Source organism: Lepisma saccharinum, chromosome 18, assembly GCF_977018435.1.
Source record: "Lepisma saccharinum chromosome 18, izLepSacc3.1, whole genome shotgun sequence".
Taxonomy (NCBI): Eukaryota; Metazoa; Arthropoda; class Insecta; order Zygentoma; family Lepismatidae; genus Lepisma; species Lepisma saccharinum.
The window spans coordinates 25,747,246-25,764,838 of NC_139246.1; the positions used below are offsets into that span (position 1 = coordinate 25,747,246).

The 17,593-nt window shown below is 38.4% G+C and overlaps 1 long non-coding RNA gene across 2 annotated transcripts in view; it reads left to right on the forward strand.

Annotated features, from left to right (window-relative positions):
• The window catches only part of LOC146001921 (uncharacterized), a 32,457-nt gene extending 17,936 nt beyond the window's left edge, over nucleotides 1–14,521 (forward strand). Inside the window, exons 1-4 of one of the 2 annotated variants that reach the window (XR_014443629.1) lie at nucleotides 2,231–2,273; nucleotides 8,023–8,092; nucleotides 13,609–13,759; nucleotides 14,403–14,521. This is a non-coding gene — a long non-coding RNA (uncharacterized LOC146001921). Of the gene's footprint in view, nucleotides 1–2,230; nucleotides 2,274–8,022; nucleotides 8,093–13,608; nucleotides 13,760–14,402 lie in introns of those variants that run through there. The other variant, XR_014443630.1, reaches the window with a different exon arrangement.
• The last annotated feature ends 3,072 nt before the right edge of the window (nucleotides 14,522–17,593 follow it).

The window sequence follows — 17,593 nt, forward strand, 5'->3', positions numbered from 1 at the left end:
AGTGTGTTTTACAATAATAAAAATAATGTAGTAACCAGCCCTGTTACGGAAACTCCACTGCTTTAGAAACATATTTGTCTCTCAGACTCAAACTTTCGGACCAAATTCCAACTTCATATTTTTCTTGGTCCGGAACACACTTCACCAATTTCATGCCACCACTTCCAGTCCATAATTTAAAAGCTACCCAGTTAAAAGCCAAAAGACATGTTGCTTTCTTTTCATCTTCTAAACATGTTGTGTGTTGGGGCGAAACCACCCGCCGTGTTCCAAACCCTCTTTCTACAAGGTCATTAGGCGACCGCGAGCAGCTGCAGTGAACCTGCCGGCCGGCAACAGGGTTGCCCTGTCAAGAAAAGTGAAAAAAGGTCTGATATTTCACAAATAAAATGAATTAATTAATTATGGGGACGTTGATGCAGAAAATAAAAATATCGATCAGTGGTTCTCTAGAAACATCCTTTCTCAGCGTTCAGTTAAAATTTGAAAATTATCTGTCTACTGGTTCTCGAGATAATCGTGACTAAAGTTACGCCCATAAGCTTACATGGAAAATTGCTCAAACCTTCGCCGGGGTAGGAGATCGCCTTAGCGGGCCACTCAAAACACGATCCACCCAATGTTGATACGTCACTGCTCCCTGACTGTTTTGTCGCTTGCTCCTCGAGAATCCATTTTACTATGCCTTCGGAATTAACCATAACGTGTTGTGCAAAAGGGGAATAACATAAAAATGTGATATTTATCATTTTCTTTGCTCTAACCTTGGGGATAGCTGGAGTGTACTTCTATGACATGAATTAGAACCAGATGGAGCGATGCTACACGTAAGTTTTTCTGTTGGGAATGCTTCCCTGAAGACACAGTGGAAATTTGTCACCTTGTAATCAAGGGGCCCAAGGTTGGATACCCAGTTGAGGCATAGTCTCGGTTAGCTTAGCTGTGCATAAAGTGAACTCAAAACTCTTGCTCCTCCATTCCACACACTGTTCATTATCATTCATCACTCTTGCTCATTCTCACAATTAGCCAAAGTGACAGAAAGCGACTCTATTACTAAATAAACCATTCATCCTCATTGTCATGATTAGCGATTACAGAAAACCGACATAAAAGTAGGAAAAATACATATATTTGGAAACTGTATATTAACTAAAGAAAATTGTGGTGCAAGCCTGCGGGGTAAATGCAGCCGGAGCGGGGTGATGATTATGTCACTTGCAAAATGGCCGAGATCGAGAATGTGTGGGGCTATACCCCCACATCCCCTTAATGTGCCTTCATGGCACGGTGCTATATGCACGGGGAACTTTTCCTTTACCTATATTGGGAGGCAGTAAAACATAATTACGACGAAACATACTACGCAACATTGATACATTAATACATTTGAATGTATACAGATAGTATCAAACTATGCATATTTTCGCCATGACATGTCCCCTAAGTAAACCTCCTTCAGTTTGAAGTTATCATGTTCCTGCAACGTTATTAACATAAAATACTGTCACTGAAAAGAAATTATATATTTAATTGACATTCGTTATTCAGGGATGGGTCGTGGATACGCATCCTTGGAAAACTCACCTCTAACCAATATGGCGTCATCTCACATCGTCGGTTGCTATGACAAATGGTGCTGCCATCTGTTATTGAGAAGTTACAGCAAAATTGGCTTTAGTTCCCGCTTAAATATTTAACCAGCTCTAACTCGCGTATATTAAAGCTTGGAGATTAACTACGAAATATGAATGGGCATATGCCATAGCAAAGCCGTTTACGCTCATTACTCATGTAGTATTCTGTAATTGGTTTCACTATTTCCCATGTCACCATTTCCTTTTTAACTTTGTATTGTATGTATTTGTATGTATTATGTCATTTCCCAAGATTGTGTGTGTTCTTATCTTTGTGTATACTAAGAAAGAAACTTCATTTCTTTACTAAGAGATTTTGAGGATAATTTAGTACACTTTGTACCGATATCAGCTTTTTCATAACGAACAATCGACCTTGAAATTATTGGTAGGTAAATATCGATCTTTTCAGAAAGTTTCCTGAAATCGTTTACTACCAATTTATATGTACAAGGTTCGTGGAAGTATTCCTGCTCATACAAGCACTTCGCAACAAAGCAAACGAAACACTCTAAGTAGCTATGTTGCTGTGCTAATTGAGTTAGCACGGAGGTGCTCAATTTCTAACCAGCTGTAGCATAGAACTGTCAGGAGTGAACGTTTAGTAATAGCTGATGTGTGCTCTTGAACTGACAGGTGAGAGATATTGTTATAGTTAGTACAAATAGTACATAGGTAATTCTTTGTTTATCAAGTGCTCCACGACTTTTACCCTGTTTGTAATCACTGTAGTAATTCTCATTGAAATAGCATTCAGTATAATTTTCGTTTCCAAAATAATTACTACACCGCTGTCCTTTTCCATACATTTTAGCATTGTTAAAGCGTTCATTTGTAGTTCACTTACAAGTACAGTGGGATCTATGAGTATTACCGTGCAAATTGTCCATGACTATTTTCATTAATTTTTCTCTTACATCCTGTGCGTTTTTAAGCGATGGATTTTTATGTATCCTGGTGCAGAAGTTGTCAACAGCTTCTTTTGAGTTTTGTTTTAATTCTTGAAGCTCTTATTGGGGCAAATAAAGTGCACGAACATGGTGATGGGCAATTTGCACGGTAATACTCATGGATCCCACCAGGCACGTATCCAGGAATTCCTTTCGGGGGGGGGGGGGCTCTACACCAATTTTTAAGGGGTATAGTAAGAACCTCACAATTGTATATTTAAGACCAGTGGTGGCAATTGGGTTCCAAAACGGGAGGGGGGGGGGGCAGAGGATGGTGCAAGGAAAGTTCACTTTCTCTTGGTAGACAAGGCTTAACATAAAGAGGCCATAATGTTGAGGCAATAAAATGGGGAGCAAATATCCCTTAAATCGTCGCCACTGTAAGGCTGTCATTTTAATGAGAACGTGAAATCGGAACATTTTTTTACCACTCGACTCCTCTGTTTCCATGCATTAACATTGTGTGCCGGAACCATCTCAGTACGTGTGTTTGTCCATTTCTTCTCATCAGGCATAAAAACATCTATGGTGTCTTTGAGTGTTTTTACGAAGCTGTTACACATGCACGGGATGGACAATCCACTCGACAACGCGAGATTCAAATTGTGGACTGCGAACTGGACGCAGACAGCTCTCGAATATGTATCTCTGATTCGAGCCTGAACACCACTAACGTGTCTTGTACTCCCATGTTTGCAGCAGTTATAAAAGTCGATACCTACCAAATTGTTCAGATTCAGGCCTTAGCATTCACAAGTGTTCAAAAATGCCTGTCACAGCTTCCGCTGTCTTGTCATATATCGGCACAAAAGAAAGGAAGTCTTCTCGAATACAGCTGGATCACGAAACAATTAATGCACAATGAAAACCCTTCCGTTCCCAACACATCTAATGTTTCGTTTCCCAGTATGATCAAATGCTTATTCATTTATCTCCAGTGACATGCCCAAGGGAGGGTTGGTGAGGTCATAACCCCATTTGACCCAGTATTCCTTTCTTTTTTTTTTTAAAAAAAAAAAGAAGAGGAACGTCAAAGACAGGAAAAAAATAGCAAAGTCAGGACTGACCACAAAAAATAGTATGCGTAACCCCTCTCCCTTCCGAAAATCCTGAGCACGCCTCTTTTTATCTCGGACACATTTTTCAAAATCAACTCACCACAAGTTTTTATCATTTCGTATTGGAGATTGAAGTAAGATGCGTTCTTCCTGCAGGTTTGGATATGATTCTTTAGGGTGCTGTCGTCTGCCTGCTTTCACACCTAACTTTAACAAGGCCCTAATTTTCCATCCTTGTGACTTGGATTTTCAAGACTTAGGAAGGTTTCAGACCGAAGGGACACGCGATACATGTCGATTGGAATGGGCCAATCAACAGCAACGTTTCACACCGTAGCGACACAAAAGGCCGCACAAACCTACTCTTCAGGCGACACGGTGTGAAATCTCCCTTATTAGGCCACTGTCATTGTCACCTCGAAGTAGTAGCTCTTTTTGACCACAGAAAAAAATTCTCAACCGGTGGGAATGCTCCTCAGTTTTCTTCTCTCTCCTATATTTTCTGTGCTTGTTCACTATACAGGCAACACCTTACGATTTGATATACACAGGACATGTACTATGTAGACATTTTAACGAAAAATCGGTTGAAGTCGAGGATGGCTAGGTGGCTCAGTTGGTAGAGCCCTGATTCGGATCCTGGTAAAGCCTGCAATTTCCGCCTAAAATGTCTACATATGCAACATCTTCTTCCTTTCTCTTCTCGACATTCATAAAATTTTCGGCTGTCCCTTTGTATAGTGGTTAAGTGTTTGAGTGTGAGTCGAACCCAGTTGGCTTAAACAAAAGTATTTTTTTAGACCATGAAATTCTCGGACTGCATATACGAAATTTAGTTCTGGCAAAACTAAATCATCACTCAAAACTTTGATTTTCAGTTGATGTATGCAGTTTATTTCTGTTTTAATAAACCACTCCAATATCCGGTACTGCTGAAATATTGACTTTAGAGAGAGAGAGAGAGAGAGAGAGAGAGAGAGAGAGAGGCCTTGATCTCTTCGGCCCTCGACTCGAACTAGCACTACATTGAGCCCCCGGAAGTTCTACTGTCGTCAATGTCTTCATTTTCGAATCACTATATCTTATAAAGCAACCAGAGGAGGCTGACTGATCACTAATCGACTGTATGAATTGTCACACTTACCTCTGAAATCTCATTAACCGATTCTTTGTAGAGATGAACCGAAAAAATTGAATCCGCGTATCTATATCCTCATTATACGTTCCACTGATAAAATGATTCGTTAATATTGCCAGTAGTTGACTCCTTCTCTCATTCAAGAACGTACCCTCTCCCGCCTTCCAGAGATTAGAAATTACAACGAATCACCCTACGTGTGGCGCTACCTTTGTTGTGCAGCTTCCAAATGCTGACAAGTCTCTACATAGTGCTCAAGTGCGATGCGACAACACCGAAAGCGCAAGAAAAGTTTACGTGCAATATTATCAACAACAGGGTTATAGAACTTTCTCTGTCTTGCCTCGATAAATGTCTATCTCCTTAAATCATCGTCACATTATTCAAAAAGCCAAAAACATAATTTTATCTAGTGAAAAATAAAAAAAATCCTGGGGGGCTCGAGCCACCTCAACCCCGCCTTGGATACGTGCTATTAACAATAACAGGGTTATAGAACACTCTCCGTCTTGTCTCGATAATTATTTCTCTCAGATTTATAAATTTATTATTTTCACATTATTCAAGACGCCAAAAACCTAATTTTACCTAGTGTAAATTTCCTGAGGGGGGGGGGGGCTCGAGCCACCTCATCCCCACCTTGGATACGTGCTATTAACAATAACAGGGGTATAAAACATTCTCAGCCTCGCCTCGATAATTATTTCTCTCCTTAAATTATTTTCACATTATTCAAGAAGCCAAAAACCTAATTTTATCTAACGTAAACTGAAAAATTTCCTGGGAAGAAGGTCGAGCCCCCTGTGCCCCATCTTGGATACGTGTTATTGAAAATAACAGGGTTACGGAACATTCTCCGTCTTGCCTCGATAATTATTTCTCTCCTTAAATTATTGTCACATTATTTTATTTCACACCACAAGAAACAAAAACCTCATTTTATCTAGTGTAAACCTAAAACTTTCGGGGGGCTCGAGCCCCCTAAGCCCCCCCTCTGGATACGTGCCTGGATCCCACTGTACAGGTAGATTAACCAGGATTGTGATTCTACCTTGGACCGAACCCGAAGGCACGGAATTGCATGTCCTGAATGCTTTCAAAAGAAAAATAGCATGTTCTATCATGTTGAACTTTGCCATAATGTAAAATCCTTGTCGTGGCTGTTAAAAAAAGACCATAACGCGTCCTGACATTATGCAAATATAAAATCATATCGCGGTCGCAAAGCAGTAGCTACATATTTCAGACCCTGTTCACAAACTCCCCCCACCACCGCCTTGCTTGAGACAAATATTATTCTCCGAACTTACACCACTATAGAAAATCCTAACGCAAACAAATCTGAAAATCAATGCGCTACTATGCCACATATCTAGTAGTGTTACAACATTCTTGGTGCGATAGAATATCTAAGATTCGTATTCGTATATTTATTATTTAGTTTCGCTTTTGTGCCACTTTTGGCTAATCGCGACGATGTGGATGAGTGATATTAGATGAAATTGAGAAGGGATATTCAAATGCTCATGACCAGGCCGGGATTTTCGGTGGCGACATCTAAAGTCGACAACTTACGGCTCGACCAGGCTTTGGCCGGCGCCAGGGCAGTTGGTTTCGAATTGTCCTCTCCTTTCGAAAAACAGGTAGGATATTTCAAAATCTGAAAAATTACATATGCTTAGAATTTCTTCTAGAATATTCACATGAACCTTCAGGTGATTTGCTTTTGCTGTTGTCTTCATGTTGTCAATAGTTTAATAGAATTATCAAGACACCCCTGTGTATACTTTTAGTCCTCACTTGGTACCTTCTATAGTTTTCACCAAAAGTCTTAGGACAGCGAAATTTGATACTATACTGAAGGCAACTCCAACTGGCGGTTGACCTTGATGGCTATTTCTGGCGCGTCATGTTCCCCAATCATTTTCGAGGGCGTGTGCTCTGGTGGGTGTCAACAAACTCAGTTGTGAAGTGAAAACCGAAGGGATCGCATCGCTCTCCCGAAGCAACGTTGCCAAGGGTACTTCTGTGTTTGCCAGTTGTCTTTATATGACTGTGTGTCCGCCTGCATTCCGACCTGTGGGTGGTCCTTCCGGAAACTTCATCATGCACAACCACGCGTGCAGTTGAACCCGCTGATTTCTGGTGCTGACCTAGAAAAATTTCTAGTTTTACAGGACGTTTGGCAACATGTGGTATACCCAACGCTCAATTGTTTCGTCCCCTGAACAACGTTCGGCACCTTGTGACTCGAAAATGCCCGATCTCAGTCGAAGAAAATTCAACTGATCGCTGATTCGCTGTTTCCCAGCCGGCAGTTGGAGTTGCGTTCAGTATAGGCAACCCAATTTACACAAGATGTTGGTGGATTACGTATAGAGTTAGGCTTATTTTCAGGGTTAGTATTGCCCTGAAACTTTTGGTAAACCCTGTACAGTCGTGGAAAGAAATATTTCCCCCTAAGACTACTGATATTAATGCTCTATGATGGGGTAAGTATTTTTGTCCATAACTGTACATCACGTAAGCACGAACATGTACGCAAGAGTTCTCTTTAAGCAAAAAGTGTAAACTCATTAACACAGGCGCTACCAGCGCAGCGAGCAAGAAATGTTTTGTATCCATTTCTTTTGCGAAAAAATAGTTAACAGGGTTCAAATATTTTCACTTTTTTTCTCCTCTATTGTCCATTCGGCGTCCGGGGGACTTGCCCATTGCCCCTTACCCCACCGTAACTACGGCTCTGCTGTATGGTTTCCATAAGATGATGACGCAATGTGAATGAAACAAGTTTTGACTTCTCAAGAAGTTAGGATAAGTTAACCCTGATGAAGTGGTCAGCGATTAAGTTACATAGCCTCACCTAACCTTACCACGGAGCGATTTGTTATTTTTCACAATGCTGGAAAGCGTCCTGGTAATTTTCTTTAAAGGGCACAATACGAATTTCACAAAATTAATATACAATATGCCAGAGCACGTTGCGACTCTAAATGCAGCTTGGATTGGAAATTCCGTTTTAAGCACGTTGTGGAGCCAATTATGGGTTTGGAAAACAATGCTTAATGAAGCTGCAGAACTTATTACAGTCTTTTACCTACATTGACCGATGGACAGATCTTTGTCGGAAAAATAACTAACTCCAAAAGTGAACGATTGGCAAATGATTTTCGCACACTGAACGTTTCTTTTCAATTTTGTGCTTAATATATCTGCATACACGCTTGTATTTCTTTCAGAGTAATATGAGGGCTGTCTGCATTCTCTTGACTTGTGTTATCGTGTGTTCCGTTCTAATCAACGTTGCAGGTAAGTGTTCAACATTAATATCTACGTAAGGTAGTAAGGGTCTGTAAGTTTGGCAAGAATGTCCGCTTTTCTATCGGTTGAATTTTTACCACTCTTACAAGTATTCTAATTTTGTTCCTATTTTAGTCCCAAAAACAATACTTTTCTCAGTTAAATGAATTGATAATTTTTTCAATATGATTAAGACGATTAAAATATTGATATATCAGATCTTTATATGTTGCGTACGAACGTTTTTACGTTTACAGCATGTACAAAGTGGCGCAAATGTCATCACCTGATTTTCTTAGCCTATAGCTTGGGTTTTAAATTAAACAAAGTAGTTTTTTGTGTTAAATTTTTATTTATACTTGTAAGTTTTATGTCCTTAAATTTTTAAGATAATATCCAATAAATGACCACCATTCAAATTGATGCAAATTTGGGCTCTTTTTATTGCGTTTTCCATGGTGTTGGAAAGAATCTGCGGGGAAATGTTTTCAATTTCATGCTGAATATTGTCCTTTAGTTGCTGTAACGTCTCTGGCTTATTCACATAAACCAATAACTTCAAATATCCCCAAAAGAAAAAAATCTGGAGCGCACATATCGGGGGACCTAACCGGCCGTGGCAAATCACCAATACGGGATATTACTCTGCCCGGGAAAGTGTCACGCAAAATTGTCACAATTTTTCCACGTTCTTGTGGGGTATACTTATTCATTTTCGCACACAATAAATTTCGTGAGTATCTTCTATTTAACTGACAAAACACTACTGATATAAACAACAAGATGTCAAAATAAAGGTCAGTTCAAATAGGATGATGACTTTTGGGCCACCCTTTACCTATTCTGTTAATTCGTCGTGTGAGAAGCAGATGGACGTAACTCCAATTTATCAAATTTGCAGGAGAGAGGAAATAATGTATTCTTAGGAATATGCCTGACTCTTAAAATTGTCAGTGAATTTAAGATACGTGACTCAACCTTACTGCTAAAGATGAGAAGTGGAGATACGTCGTTCTGACTCCAAATAGAGATCTTCAGAGGAGTTTATTTAAACAAAACCGAAAACTGCATTTTTTGGAGTTACGTTCCTCTGGTTTTCATACGACGAATTATTCCCAACATCAGTGGTAGCCTATATTCAGAATTAGTCTATTTTGTTTCAAGTTCACTTTATACACACATAGGCTAGAGGAGAAGGTCTAAATATGAGCGAAGGTTTAAATATAGGTTTTGGAGTTATCAGCGCTCCCAGGTGCTGCAGCCTGGCGGAGGCTATTGGAACTGGTTATCTGTCAAGGACAAAGGTTGCGGCGCCAATTCGCAAGAGAAAGTGGTTGTTAGTTTCGGCCTTGGACGCTGTTCTAGAATTGAGACCTCCGAAAACTTTTTGCACGTATGTTTTAACTCAGCGTTTTCTGAATTCTCATCTGCTTTGTATAGGTTATGATGTTAGCGGTACATAAAACAAATGTGGGCTTTTATAATGCCATGATTTGTTTGTGAAATATGTACCGCAGAGAGCGAAAATAAATTGAAGAAGAAAAATAGAGTGATGGTCTAAATATGGGCTATAACATGAGGTCTAATGCTGAGATCACATTTTCAACAAATATTTGGATGTTTTTCTTAATTTCGATTTTTCCCATTCTGCGTGATTTTCAAAACAACAGATTATTCATAAATATGAATTTTATAATGTTTTAGCGATAAATTACTGTTTTTTTTTAAATTTTAATTGCTTTTGTGATATTGCCACTAGTAGCCCATATTTAGACCACAATTTTGAAATACATCATTTTACCATTTTTTGGATTTTTTTTTTTTAAAAAATGGAGACCTTCTATACTTTAGCATGCTATTACATTTAAGAATATATTTCATAGATATGCATTTTAAAGGCAGGAGCTTGATATATTATTTTTTTTCCTCCGAAAATGACAGAATAAAAAGGGGGGCCATATTTTGACCTTTTCCTCTACTTGGGGCCCGACCCTGTGGCCGAGTGGTTAGCACATCGCGCTGCGACGCCAAGGGTCCCGGGTTCGAATCCCGGTCGGGCTTGGTTGTTTGTGAATGTCCATTCATCAATTTCATCATTTCATCACTCATCCCCATCTTCGCAAATTAGCCAAGAGGCACAAAACGCGAAGTAAAATAAACTAAATCAATCAATGAAATCAATCAAATCCTCTACTTGGGACTGAAATGGATCTACAGTTTAAAGTGGAATTGGAAACACTATGTGCCTCCAGCAGATATCGAACATTGTATCACTTTAAAACAAGGCGACGACGTTACCACTATGCCATCGCGGAGGCCCGTCGTAACTTTCCATCTTGGAGAGGAAGCGTAAGAGTACATTTAGAGTCAAAATAATCATAATTTAGGCCCATGTGAAAACTTTTAGAGGAGTGTTGAGGTAATATAGGGGTTTGGGGGATGTGTGGATATATCACTGACCAACCTGGTTGGTGGAGTGGTTAACTAATGCACCATGAAACAAATCAAGGTTTAGGATGTCTTTTTTTGTGCTTGTTCCATAGGATTACAAAAAAAGGGGTTGAGAATGCGGACAAATATGCCAGTTACACATCAGTGAGCGAAGTATAGGAGGGGGCGATTAAAAGTTAGTTACAAAAAGATTAAGTAACATTTATGTTCCATTGTAAATTTATTTAAAAGTACAATGTAAGAGCTTTTGGTAACAGTTCGTTATATCGGAGACACATTAAAATTGCATATTTTGTGTTTCGCATGGTTCGTACTTACCAATTGTGTATTGCGGAACCTATTTCAAGGTGCCATTATGCTTTTTACACGAAAACAAACACAATTTTTCACATACAGAGTGATTTTTTTGATTCCTTTCCTCGCTTCTGTAACACAATATGGCGGGCACATCTTGACTCACGTTGTGGGTATGCAGTGCTTCCAACCTTCTTCACCGAAAAATACCTACTATCGTGTTTGTCACGTGTGAAAATTTTACATTATGCACGGGTAGCTCACGGATAGCCCAACGAACCATTCACGGATAGCCTCACGAACCATTATGCACGGTAGCTGACGGATATCCCCACGAACCATTCACGGATAGCCCCACGAACCATTTTCGATAAGGTTAGGTTAGGTTTGGTTACGTTAGGCAAGCATAGTGAAAAGAAAGGGGTTGGAAACACTGGCAGGGTCTTACGTCATCAAACGTAAGCATGATGTTCAGCATGCAGTTCACATAGCGAAAGCAATGGCAATTGTACGTCGGTGAGATATTTCTGTTGAAAAATATATCATTTCCACGATGAAAGAGAATATATCGACGAATTTTGGAAAGCTTGGAGAAACTCATTTTCGTAAGTAGTTTCTTCTGTAATAATGAAGAAATGTGTCTACGATATAACGAACTGTTACAGAGCTTTTTTCTACATAATCACCAAGTCTAGATATGTATCACAGCGGGACACGAGGTTTGCTATATCTTGTTAGAGAAATTCTTGTCCAAAGTGCGAGAATTCGCGAATGCATTGAACGTTGTCATTCGTCGTCGAAGTTGGCATTCTTCTCTACGTGGAGGCGGACAACCTTACCCTATCACCATTGTTTAAAATTAAACTACATGTTCTTGAATTAACACTTAATTTATGAAAATTATCATCTCTTTCAACTGTACAACATGTACACTTTTACATCACAACATCATGACAACAAAGCCACAGAATATAAACTGTCAGGTTGAACCCGGGCCAGAATATTTAGCCATCTTTATATTCTTAGCACACATGTTACTTAGTTGGAAACTTTTCTATTGTATGCTGCTGTCATGTAAGACAATGAAAAATCAACCTCTTACAGTGGTAGTTTAGCTCTTGTGAGTACTGTACAATAGAATGCTAAAGCAGGGATTGTCCCATCTTTTAGCATCTCCCCAAATATTTAGTTCTTTTAAATGGCCCCTCTTTTAAATTTTTTCTTGAAAAAATATTTCTTCTCTGATTTCGTTTTCGCCTAAACGTGTATATGAACCCATACAGCACAAATCTCCAAGGGATATACATTGGATATCCACAATGTCCAGATCAGATCCATGGATATCTGAAACTCGACCAATTCTAGATATCTAATACATAGCCCAAACATGTATAGAACTGGCGATCAGAACCATTGTCCAATTCCAAATATACAATACGTCTCCAGATATTGTCCAAAGGTAGATATCCAAAACACATCCAATTCTGAATAACCAAAACATATCTAGATCTTGTCCAAAACGGAATATCCAAAACACATCCAATTCTGGATAACCAAAACATATCTAGATCTTGTCCAAAACGGAATATCCAAAACACATCCAATTCTGGATAACCAAAACATATCTAGATCTTGTCCAAAAGTGGATATCCAAAACACATCCAATTCTGGATAACCAAAACATATCTAGATCTTGTCCAAAACGGAATATCTAAAACACATCCAATTCTGGATATCCGAAACATATCTAGATCTTGTCCAAAACGAGATATCCAACACACATCCAATTCTGGATATCCAAAACATATCTATATGTTGTCCAAAACGGGATATCCAAAGCACATCCAATTCTGGGTATCCAAAACATAACTAGATCTTGTCCAAAACGGGATATTCAAAGCACATCCAATTCTGGATATCCAAAACATATCTAGATCTTGTTCAAAACGGGATATTCAAAGCACATCCAATTCTGGATATCCAAAACATATCTAGATCTTGTCCAAAATTGGATATCCAAAACACAAGAGTTCTGCGTTACAGTCTAAGGCATGAATGATTGTATTCTTATTTGAGATTGGTATACTAAATGTTGAGTCAATATTGCGTTACGTGACGTAGCATTTAGCACCAAGCGTTTAAGTTACAATCGCGTCTACCTCTACTCTATGGCTTACTTTCTACCGGGTTTGAAATGGGGGCGCACCGGATTTCACCCTCTGTATTGGAGGGTAGGTCTCGTTGACCAACGGGAGGCGAGACAGAGGTAGAACAATAAATTACGTAACACAATTTAATTTCAAATTGACTATGCTTATTTAGGAGTTGGGCAATGTTGAGAATAGCTTTCCGGGTCTGGCCAATAACGTTTGTACAGTGGGATCCATGAGTATTATCGTGTAAATTGTCCATCACCATGTTCGTGCACTTCATTTGACCCAATAAGAGCTTCAAGAATTAATAGAAAACTCAAAACAAGCTGTTGACAATTTCTGCACCAGCATACATTAAAATTCATAGCTTAAAAACACATAGGATGGAAGAGAGAAATTAATGAAAATAGTCATGGACAATTTGCACGTTAATACTCATGGATCCCATTCTACAGATGACACTATAATCCAGGTTTCGATGTTCGATATCTCGCTTAGAACTCGATTATTAAGTTTTCATGTACATTTCACCAGGTGGCAGTAAGTTCAAGTAATGCTAAAATATTATGAATTCTAATTAAAATTATGAGGAGTGAGTATTAATAACATTGTTCATGAATTCTTTAGATGCACTTGACCGCTGCCCGTTCTTCGTCTGTCTAACAGCTTCTCAATATCCATGCGAGAAGAAAAAACACTGTCGGATAGGGGAGAAGTGTTGCAAGAACTGCAGAGGATCAACGTCCTGTGTCGAACGAGGGATATTCGGATAAACAAGGTACGAGCAACTATTTAAATAAATCGAGTTTTGTCCCTATTTCGTTTTCTAATGTGAATAACGGTCTCCAGACATTACACCCATGGATTTCTATTTGTGGGGTTATGTCAAAACACAAGTGTTTTCATGTCAAGTATGAAATATGTACCATTTAAAAGCAAGGATCACTGAAGCTGTTTCGTCTATCACGCTGCGTTTAGAGGAAGGAACTTGGTGCTCCAGATTCCTTCTTATAAGAAATTGACAAGAACTAACACATAGGAGAGAAGATGAAAAAATTGAAATTGAAAACGTTTTTCATATTGATGTAATGATAACCTACGTTTTATAATCACGGATAGATATGTACTGAAAAATACTACATGTGTAAATTATACTACATTTAGTTATTTTAATCAAAAAATGGAATTAAATATGAGCTTACAATTGTGAAAAATGGCAATTTTCATTAAGTAGCGGCTTAGCTAGCTAAATAAAATACATTATGATTACATGACATTAATTGCAATGCAAAAGTTGATCACTTTTAATCCTCTCTACGTGCGCTCATGCATAATTATCATAATTTTGATTGTATTTTTGTATATTATAAATTTTATTAAATTAAAAATTAAATAAAGTTAATGGTTTCTTTATTTTTCAGACTTTGTTCACACCAAACTGGAAACGAAATTCAACCTAACCTACCTGGAACGGAATTTTCCTCGAGATACGAATGTAAATTAATGTATACTCACAAAGCACAATTGAAAATGGACATTAAAGAAAAGATTATTAAACAATATCATTAATATTATTATTAATAATGTTAAGTGAATACAATAGTGTTCGCTTGTTTCACCAATTCACTCTTATCGCAGCAGAAGACTCAGCATTCTACCATCTGGTGACTGAATGATGGACTGTGTCCTATGAGAATTCATCAGGTTTACACATTTTACAGTATCCAAGTCATAGGAAACAATGAATAGGTTCATCGGCTTGTTGGAATACATCATAACTTTTACCTTCACTACAACGATGAAAATAATAAAGTCCAGGGTGTCCGAAATGTCACGCAACCTAGACTTTGAACATACTCAACTTTTGTATAAAAATCGATAGAGACATGAACCTTGTACAGTCACGGACACTTCTGGGTTGTAACAATTCCACGGAAAGTCAATGGCGTTCTTACAACCCAGAAGTGTCCGTGGCTGTACTTGTAGGGTGGTGGTTATCGTTAAGTATTATCAACATAGTAGGCAAACTACTAGAGTGGAAGAAACTCTTCTTAAGTTTGAGTCATATCCATTGTGTTCTTCTTCCACGACGTGTGAAATGGAAGAAAAATGAAAACATTTTAACGAACCGCGAAGTGGAATAAATTGGATACGGCTTAATTGAAGATGACGGGAGTATTCCCCGATTTGTTTGAAATTTTGTATACTTTCTACATGAGGCCTCCTGAACACGAATCTGACATTACAATTTCCCTGTCACGTCTGTAACTTGAAAATTTCACGTAACGTTAGGTTAGGTTAGGTTACGTTTGGCAAACACTTCAAATAACACGAAGCTTACCTTCAAAGTCACACTTTACTTTTTTTTTTTTTTTACAAGTTTGTGACGTGGTCGTTGCATTAAAAAACAAGAGTGGTTTGTTTGGAAGTAAAAAAAAAGAAAAAATCTTAACGTTCTACACTACAGTCCAGCAGAATTAACATGAGAGAAATGGCCGCTCTGTGAGTGATGGAACTGCGCTCGAATTGGCTAGAGCGGGAGACTTCCCGCTGTAACGGGCCAATGGAAACTCTACAAACTGTACTCTAGAGTTTTCGTTGGCCCGTTACAGCGGGAAGTCCCCCGCTCTAGCCAATTCGAGCGCAGTTCCATCACTCACAGAGCGGCCATTTCTCTCAAGTTAATTCTGCGGGACTGTACTGAGCTAACACCCACCTGACATCAGCATTGGCCATTTCAGAGATAAGAAGGTCGAACAACTTAAACTAAAACACCCGCAACCATTCTACCTTTCTACCCTAATCAACTCAAGTCTAAAATCTCTGAAGAAGGTAGTCAACATTCATCCAAAATCCAATAACCATTTTACCACAGAGATTTATTTTGGCCCCCCTATATGCTGAAATATGAATACCGTGGATCATAGATACCAAATCCCAAAATTACAGTATCCCCTCTCCTTTTTGTATTAGCGGTTAACTGCACCCACCTTTGTGGTCATCGGAAATACAAAAATGATTTCGCTGTTAACACTCTAGCCACTTCAGTTTTTATATTAATCAAGCACCTTTTTGCGTAGCCCCATCCATTTTTCTTTTAGCACATAAATAGGAGACAAAACAGACTATGATGTCAATAACCAAATAAAAAAAAAACCATTAACAACGTCGAACTTCAATTTAGTGGTAATTTATTATTACGATATTAATTCTGTACAATCAAAATAATCAATGATTCCCTGTTCTTTACATGAAATTGATATACCACAGGTTCTATGCATTCCCCCATTTACTGACACGCATATCAGCACAAATATACAGGGTGTCTCATAAATAATAGCGCAAACTGACACAGGTGAAAGTACACGATAATAGAAGCAAAAAAGTCTCAGTAAACATGGGTCTGCAAACGAGCCGTTTTCGAGATAATCGCGAATGTGTGATTACAAGCCGCCACTGACTTCCTTGTTTGTAAACGTCGTCCTAGTTGGTAAAATGCTAATAATGTGTGCGAATGTGTGGTTACAAGCCGTCATTGGATTGCATTTTGTAAACACCGAGTGTTTTACTCCTTGCGCGGTCCGAGGTTTGCTTTTTGTTTACAAAACAGAACATTTCCGAGAGGTGGCGTAATGGCGTTCTATTTAACAAATTGTTACACAACTTAAGATAGAAATGTTCTGTACAGTAATTGTAACGCAGAACATACGTACTAGTAAAGTAATGCTGTATTCCTTGTTAAAGTAAGTAGAATGTTCAATAAAAGCAATGATATCTGAATTTTCATACTGTATTATTGGTATTTTACCAACTAGGACGACGTTTACAAACACTGAAGTCAGTGACGGTTTGTACCAACACATTCGCACACATTATTAGCATTTTACCAACTAGGACGACGTTTACAAACAATGAAGTCAATGGCGGCTTGTAATCACACATTTGTGATGATCACGAAAACGGCTCGTTTGCAGACCCATGTTTACTGAGACTTTTTTGCTTCTATTATCGTGTACTTTCACCTGTGTCAGTTTGCGTTATTACTTTTGAGACACCCTGTACATATATAATGTACATATATATTCAATTCCACATATATATTATTACTGGCGCTGGTCAGGATGATCGGAACCTTTAGTTGAAAGACGTGAACATTCTCGTAACAACATTTGAATTTAACCCGTATGGTAGGGGCATCGAATATCTGACAAAAGCATTTCGTACTAATAAATGATTCTAAACTCTTACGAAAATAAAAATAGAATTGACCGGTCTTTAACGAAAAGAAACAAAAATGTATAATTCAGTGGCGACTCGTGCTTCAGAATATTGGTGGTTGCAGCGAATATATATATAATTTATTTATATATAATTTAAATTTTTATATATTTATAATGTAATTATATATTCATAATTTTATATGTATTTATATTCGGGCTGAGCCGATGTCGATGTATCGGTATCGGAAAGTATCGGTTGTATTTTGTTCACCGATACCGACCCTTTCGCAGGATCCGCAAAATGCCACGTGATCCTTTGGAGCTGGTATAATTAATAATTATCATGCAAAATTTGAAGTTTCCATTTGTTCGGCATCAATATTGTGCAGAAT